We start from the raw sequence: 6,958 nt of genomic DNA, 5'->3' as shown, positions 1-6,958 counted from the left end.
TTTTGGACCGGGAGCAGGACCTGTTGGACCTGCTTGGTGTGGAGGTTGTGGGTCTTGGTGAGTGGCTACCCCAAAAATAAAGTGTGTATATATATTATATATATATATATATATATATATATATATATATATATATATATATATATATTATTATATATATAGTTATATATATATATATTTATATATATATATATATATATATTATATATATAGTTATATATATATATATATATATATATATATATATATATATAGTAGTATAAATATTGTTATTGTATCTTTGTAAATATTGGCTGAATAAGTAACGCGATGACTGTTGCTCCTAGTTACATTTCCGATGTATTCCGGTATATCTACTGTAATTGTATGACAGTGTTCTTCTTCTTCACTGGCTCTTGCATGTTGTTTCAACTTGGCGCTAGCTGTTGCTGTTTATTGATGTGAGATTTTCTTTATTGTAGAGAACTGAAGTTAGTTAATGCTATTAATATAGTCTTGTCCTTCCTTTGTCCGTCAGTGAAATAGCGGTGGATGGATAATTGTACGTAGTTTGCATATTGTAGCATTTTTTTCACGGCCTTCTCTTCTGCATGAATCGAATCCTCCTCTGGCAAAGAATGCTAACGTTACTTTGTTCTTCTTACCTCAGCCAGGGCCGGCTCTAGGCATGTGCAAGCTGTGCAACTGCACAGGGGCACCAAACTTCAGGGGCCACCGCACCAATAGATATCCTTAATTTAATAATACTCTAAGGATGGATACATATTTGCGTTGCGGCCCCTGGCATGGATTTGTTGCCTCCGGCTCTGTTCCACTGTAGCAGTGTTTTTTGCAATGATGTCTATGTTTCACAGCACTCAATGTTTTTCTCTTTGTTTATTATTTTTTACATGAACCACAGAACCCAGGGGCAAGCTGAATACAGGGACCGAGTCGGCGGGTGAACCACCACTTACACAGAGCTCCTCTACTGAGGATCCTGCTGCTGTCCCCAGTAAGTCCAACAGTGCTTGTTTTTTCCTCTGTAATGTGTCTGCTTTGGCAATTGACAGCAACCAAGTATGCATCCAGAATGATGTTTGTCTAGTATTTTTGTAAACGTTAGTATACCACTACTAGTCTTGTGGGTATTCTATCTCCTATGGAGTTATATACATATTACACAACTATGTATGCACACGAAAATTGGATGTTGGTACTGATAGGCAGGTTGGACCTTACTTACACCTCAGTCACAGAACTCTGAGGAACGCACAATTCACTGAACGACAGCCTATATGGCCTGAGTCATTGGTCAATTATTCAATTCACACTCCTGAACCCCAATACCAAGATGCCGAATGCTTTTAGTACACAAACCGTTACCTAAGAAACCCCCTTTTGCTCACTCACTCGTGTGAGTCTCCAAGACAACAGACACTGAAAATAAACTTCAGAGTCAAAGTGGTCATTCAAAAGGGTTATTTTGTTAGAAGTAAGTAAGTAACATCAATGTTTTTAAGTTGTTCCGTCAAATACGTTGAAGGGCCCACCAGAAAAAATCCAGAGTTAAAAAAGGCAGAATAAAGTAATCAACATTTGTACAGCTACTAGTGCACAATAGGGAAATGTGGCAACTATCGGAGACCTCTCACCAACGTATACTGGTCAGATATTCCTCTTTTTTTGTAAGCTATGGAAATGTCCGCTTCGTAGAAGGCAATCTTCTCATCTGCCGAAAACTAATGACAAAAGTGGTGCACGTTAGACAGTATGAAATACATTTATGCCAGTTTTATGCAGCCATGCTAAAAAGAAGTTGTAACCTGTAAGCAAACTCTATTCCACAATCCACATAGAAAACTTAAATACGGGCCCTTTTACTTTCCCACCTCTTCAGGTGTATGCATTGAACAATGATGTGTTGCCTCAGAGCGTCTTCTCGTACTGCGCAACAAGCTGCGAGTTAACATGCGCAAAACTGGATACATTGATGTACAAAGGTTACATAGTTCACTTCCAATTTCCAAGGACTAGAGTAGCAGGACAGATGAGATGAGCTTGGGTACCATACCATAACAATGAATGCTAATATGTGTATAGAGTCTGCTGTACTATGCAATGTGGACTCCTACTGATTACGTACGTTGTACTTAACTGTTTTGAAGAACTCCATTCTTGGTGAACAAGTACAAAGGGGGCTGTGCATCCATCTAAAAAGGTGTACTTATTTTTATAGGTGCAGAACCCTTACCATCGACCAGTGCCGACGGGGACAGCGGCGCAGCTTCAGCGATCCCGGCGGGGACAGGAGGAACAGAGGCACCTACACCTACACCAGCAGCAGTGGGGGGGGAGCCAACAGCGGCGGGCGATGGTAAGTTACATTCAATAGTGATCTGCATTACTTGGTGGGAGGGGAAAACGTTCTCACTGTACTCTACTGGAAAATATATGATGTTACCTTTACTTGTCATTAGCATGCTAAGCATTATCACTACAGTAATGCAAGTGGCTGATAGCAGCCGGATGCATGGGTTGTTGTTAAAGCATGTAAAGGGGAAAACACAGCTGCCAGCGTGGTTGGGAGACACACCCAATACCGGTGGTTAGTGGATAGTCTCAGCAGCAGCGGTGTTTTGGGCAAACCCAAAGGCAAGGGAAGGAGGGGACGACTGGGTGCATGGGTCGTTGCTGGTGAAACCCAAACCAAATAAGGTTTGTTGCGCGGTATAAAGTATTATAGTCTTTACTAGACATGTACTACTAGCTGCCCCCTGTTAATTAATGTTACTTTGAGAGTGTTCCCGCCTTCCCGGAATCAGAGTATATAATACAAAAGGAGATATGAAAAAGACAGGTGTTCGTTCTAATGTGTGTGACCGTTGAAGTACACCCATGCTAATAGGGCAGGCATAATGCCGTGCCAAAAAGTCCCAAAAATTAATAGAGGCTGTAGAATGTTCAAGATAGACGCAACACAATTTTTGGTACTCAGCTTGCTTGCTAGTGCTACTGTGCCGCCCACTATGTGTTGAATCAATGTTGTGTTCTTGATTTGTGGGGAGTTTGGATTACAACAATTCTGTTTCTTTCTTTATAGTTACTCCTTCCCAAAAACCAACAAGGAAGGAGTTGGCAGTCCGGGCCCGGCAGCGGAAACTGCAGGCAATTGTAGAGGCCTACCGCCGGCTGGTGGATCAGGCCGAGGAGGAGGAGGAGGAGGCGGCGGCAGCAGCTGCTGCCTCTTCCAATGCCCCGGGCCCCAAGCCTGCAGGACTACGTCGCCGTGGTCAGGCAGCCGCCCGCCGCCGCGTTGTTACATCTTCGGCGGCCCCCCCACAACAACAACAACATGCATGCAAGTGTAGGTGCCGTGATTTCCAAGCGAAGATTCTCCGCCGGGTAGCGAGTAAGTTGGAGGAGGAGCGGAAGAAGCTGGAGGACGGTATAGAGGAGCGTGTGAAGATACTGGTGGACAAACACCTGAAAGCCCGCCGGCTTTGAAATGGACCCTGTTTTTTGCCCCTTTTTAAATCCTTTTGTTGGTGGGTGGGATGTGGGAGTTGGGGTGTACATTTGGGTTGAAATTTGGTTGGGGTTAGGGGAGGGTAGGGACAGCTCTGGGTCAGGGGGTTACATTTGTTATATATTTTATTTTTCTATTATCATTATGAAAATATAAAAATAAAACAAAGATATTTTCACAAGAAAACATTTGAAGTTCATTTGTGTTTGTTGGGGGGGTGGAGGGGGGACTGTTTCACCAAATAATGTACGTTGTGCAACATGAACATGAACTACGAACGATAAATTAAGTACTGACTGCACCTGTAGTAGTAGGGTCACAAGTGCATAAATAATTTATATTATTAAATAACATGGGAAAATTGCCCATCACGTGAGTCTGAAGTTACTAGTATACTTTAATTCCATGCACATTTGCTCAGAGTCCGCTAAACAATCCTATGCAATGCATTGCATCATTCCTTTAATATACCTGTCCTAGTTGTCAGGGAAGAGGAGCTCGTCCTCAAACTCTGTGCGTTCAGACAGAAGTAGGTCATGTAACCCAGTAGTGAGGACGTCTTCGCACTCGCTTTCTTCATCCGGCGGTGATTCACGTACTTGATAGTCTGGTGGTATGAAGCGTTGATTCATTTTTATCATTGTCAGCCGCTCCACGCTTTTGGGGGAGAGACTAGTCCTTTTCGATGTGACAATGGCACCAGCAGCATTGAAAACCCGCTCAGAAGAGACACTGGCTACAGGACAAGCCAGATACTTTATCGCCAGCCTGCTCAGCACTGGCCACTGTCTCCTTCTTTCATACCAATAGACCAATGGGCTTTGCTCCATGAACACCTCTGTTGTGTCATCCAGATAGGCCTGAACCATCCGCTCAATGTTCATTGGGGCTCGGCTTTGCTGGTCCTCTTTTCCCTTTGCAACAGCAACGGACTTACCCATCCCTTTCTGGAGAAAAAAAGCAGTTATGCTTTTGGTTGGGTCTGCTGAATCAGATCGTGTAGGTGCTGCTTTTGGTACTGTTGGTGCCTGCTGGAAAGCAGACGCACTGCTCTCATGCTGTGAAGAACTTGCGTCAGGAGTACTTGGACTGGCCTGGGCTGGCAGTGGCAGGCCTTTAAGTAACAGCCGTTCAGTTTCTAACTCATTAGCTTCCGCAGCTATGGAAGTTTTGTACTTGTCAACATCCTCATCTGAAAATGGAATTACTGCGCTACTGCTGACAAATAATTTGTACCATGGATCCAAGATTGTTGCAGTTATGTAATGTTCACCTGACACAATATTGTTGAGCCTTACATTTGCACACAAGCGGTTGCCTAAGCCCTTGGCTAAGGTATATGCATCAACTTTTTGTTCGTCACCTTCGTATGTTTGACAGACCTCCTTCACCTGTTGCTCAAGCATGTACAACAATGGGATGGCTTGGCCCATAGTACAGTCCTCCCTGCTAACTGCACGTGTGAAGACCTCAAAGGGTTGTAGCATCTCTGTGATGCATTTAATGAGGTCCCACTGCCACATCTCAATGGTCAGGGCTTTAAGATTAACACTAGGATCCCCTAATCTTCTTGACATGACATAAGCATTCAGTGGGATGTACTGCTCAAAGAGACGCTCAAGCATGAAATAAGTTGAGTTCCAACGTGTTGGGACCTCCTGGATCAGTGCTTTGACTGGCAACCTATGCTCATGCTGAATGACCCGTAGCAGCTTCCGTCCATTAAAAGAATGGTTAAAGTGCGTGCATATTCTTCTGCAGATGGCCATTATGTTGCTGACTTTGGCTTCATTTTTCAGAAAGTCTTGCACGACTAAGTTTATGCAGTGTGCCAAACAGGGTACCCTGAAATAATGTCCTTCTCTCATTGCCTTCACTACATTACTGCCATTGTCGGTGGCAACAAAACCAATCTTAAGGCCTCTTGGTTTCAGCCATTCAAAGACCTTGTCGTTAAAGTCAGACAAAATGTTTTCAGCAGTATGACTTTTGTCCATACCAAACATGGCTACAGTTGCATGTCTGCGCGTATCATTAAAAATTCCAGCAACGTCACGGAGGCCTGAAGTTAACTTGTCTTTAACACCTGCAAAAGAGATCCAGTGTGCGGTGATGCACATGAAATCTGTAGCATCGCAACTGCTCCACATGTCTGTTGTCAGGTGGATACAATGGACAACACTCTGTTGTAAGGCTTTCCCAATCAATTCCAGCACGTCGTGGTGTAGTGCTGGAACAGCCACTCGGGCAAAATAGTAGCGACTGGGAACGTTCCATTTTGGGCAGAGGGTTGCACTAATTCCAGAAATCCAACAGCCTCAACAAATGAAAATGGGAGAAGGTCCAGTGCTAACATTTTCGCAAGTTTGGCATTGTACAAACGTGCTACTGGGTTGTTCCGCTCGTACTTTCCCTCCTGCCTTAACATGCTAGGAATGGTAAGCTGCTTTGCATGTCTTTGAGTTATGCTAGACGGACCACCTTGCATCGCAGACTTTGCACTCCTTGGTGTTTCCAGCTGACTCTGGTGCCACTGAGAAGTTGCTGATGCGGCGGATGTGGACTTTACCACTCCAGTGCTGGCGACAGGGGTCCATTGTGTACCACTCCTAGATAGAAGGTCATCGTCTCCCTCTTCTTCTACCTCCTGGTCAACCATGAGTGGACCTTGTACCACTGTATCCCCACCAACACGAGTGCTAACATTTTTTAAGCTTGCAAGGTGGTTCTCCCACCTGATCAAGTGTGTTTTTTTCAAATGGGTCGTTTGGCCTCCAGTCCCATAGTTTGTACCAAGCTTACCACGACTAACATTGACATGACAAATGGTGCATACAGCAATGTTCTCCTGAACTGGGTGAACCGTAAAGAAGTCCCACACTGGGGAGGTAAACTTTTGTCTCCTGCCATAGGAAGAGGAGGACCCACTGCCAATGCCGGATGGACTGGAGGATTGTGGAATTTCACTATGGGACAGCTCAGTCCTAGTACTGCCACTACCTCCTTCTGTTGAAGTGGCGCTTCTGCTGGATGTCGGATGCTGCCGGGCCTTCGCTGATGAAAAAATTGGAGCTGGTGTTACTTTGGGTGTTGAGTGTGTAGGAGTTATGCGTGGTACCTGCTCATCAGTCATTGCAGCATTTCTGGATAGGGTGAAAATGTTGGTCTCTACATCCTCTGCACCAGGAATAACGCTTGTGATGATGACAGTGTCAGACCCGTCTTTATCACCAGCAGTATCCTGCTCACCTACATCGACCTCCATAAGTTCAAGCCTGCCTGGAAACTTCCTTTTTCCTAGCATGGTCTTCTTGGGATGTCTCTCCTTTGAATGCGCAGATAGTTGTGGCTGCCAATCCGTATCAAGGTCATCGGAAGGGATGCTTTTCGAAGAACTCGATGCACTAACCCTCCTTTCCCTTGGTGAATTCAAAGGAAATAGATCACCTA

General features: G+C 44.5%; 1 long non-coding RNA gene across 1 annotated transcript; it reads left to right on the top strand.

Annotated features, from left to right (window-relative positions):
- The first annotated feature begins 899 nt into the window (after positions 1 to 899).
- Positions 900 to 3,414, top strand: LOC144766642 (uncharacterized). Its single transcript, XR_013597865.1, has 3 exons — positions 900 to 994; positions 2,219 to 2,356; positions 3,083 to 3,414. It is a non-coding gene; the product is annotated as an uncharacterized LOC144766642 (long non-coding RNA).
- Positions 3,415 to 6,958: the final 3,544 nt, after the last annotated feature.

The sequence above is a fragment of the Lissotriton helveticus genome, chromosome 7 (genome assembly GCF_964261635.1).
Source record: "Lissotriton helveticus chromosome 7, aLisHel1.1, whole genome shotgun sequence".
Classification (NCBI taxonomy): domain Eukaryota; kingdom Metazoa; phylum Chordata; class Amphibia; order Caudata; family Salamandridae; genus Lissotriton; species Lissotriton helveticus.
Note: the sequence above shows the minus strand (reverse complement) of the source record. Positions and strands in the feature narration are given on the sequence as shown.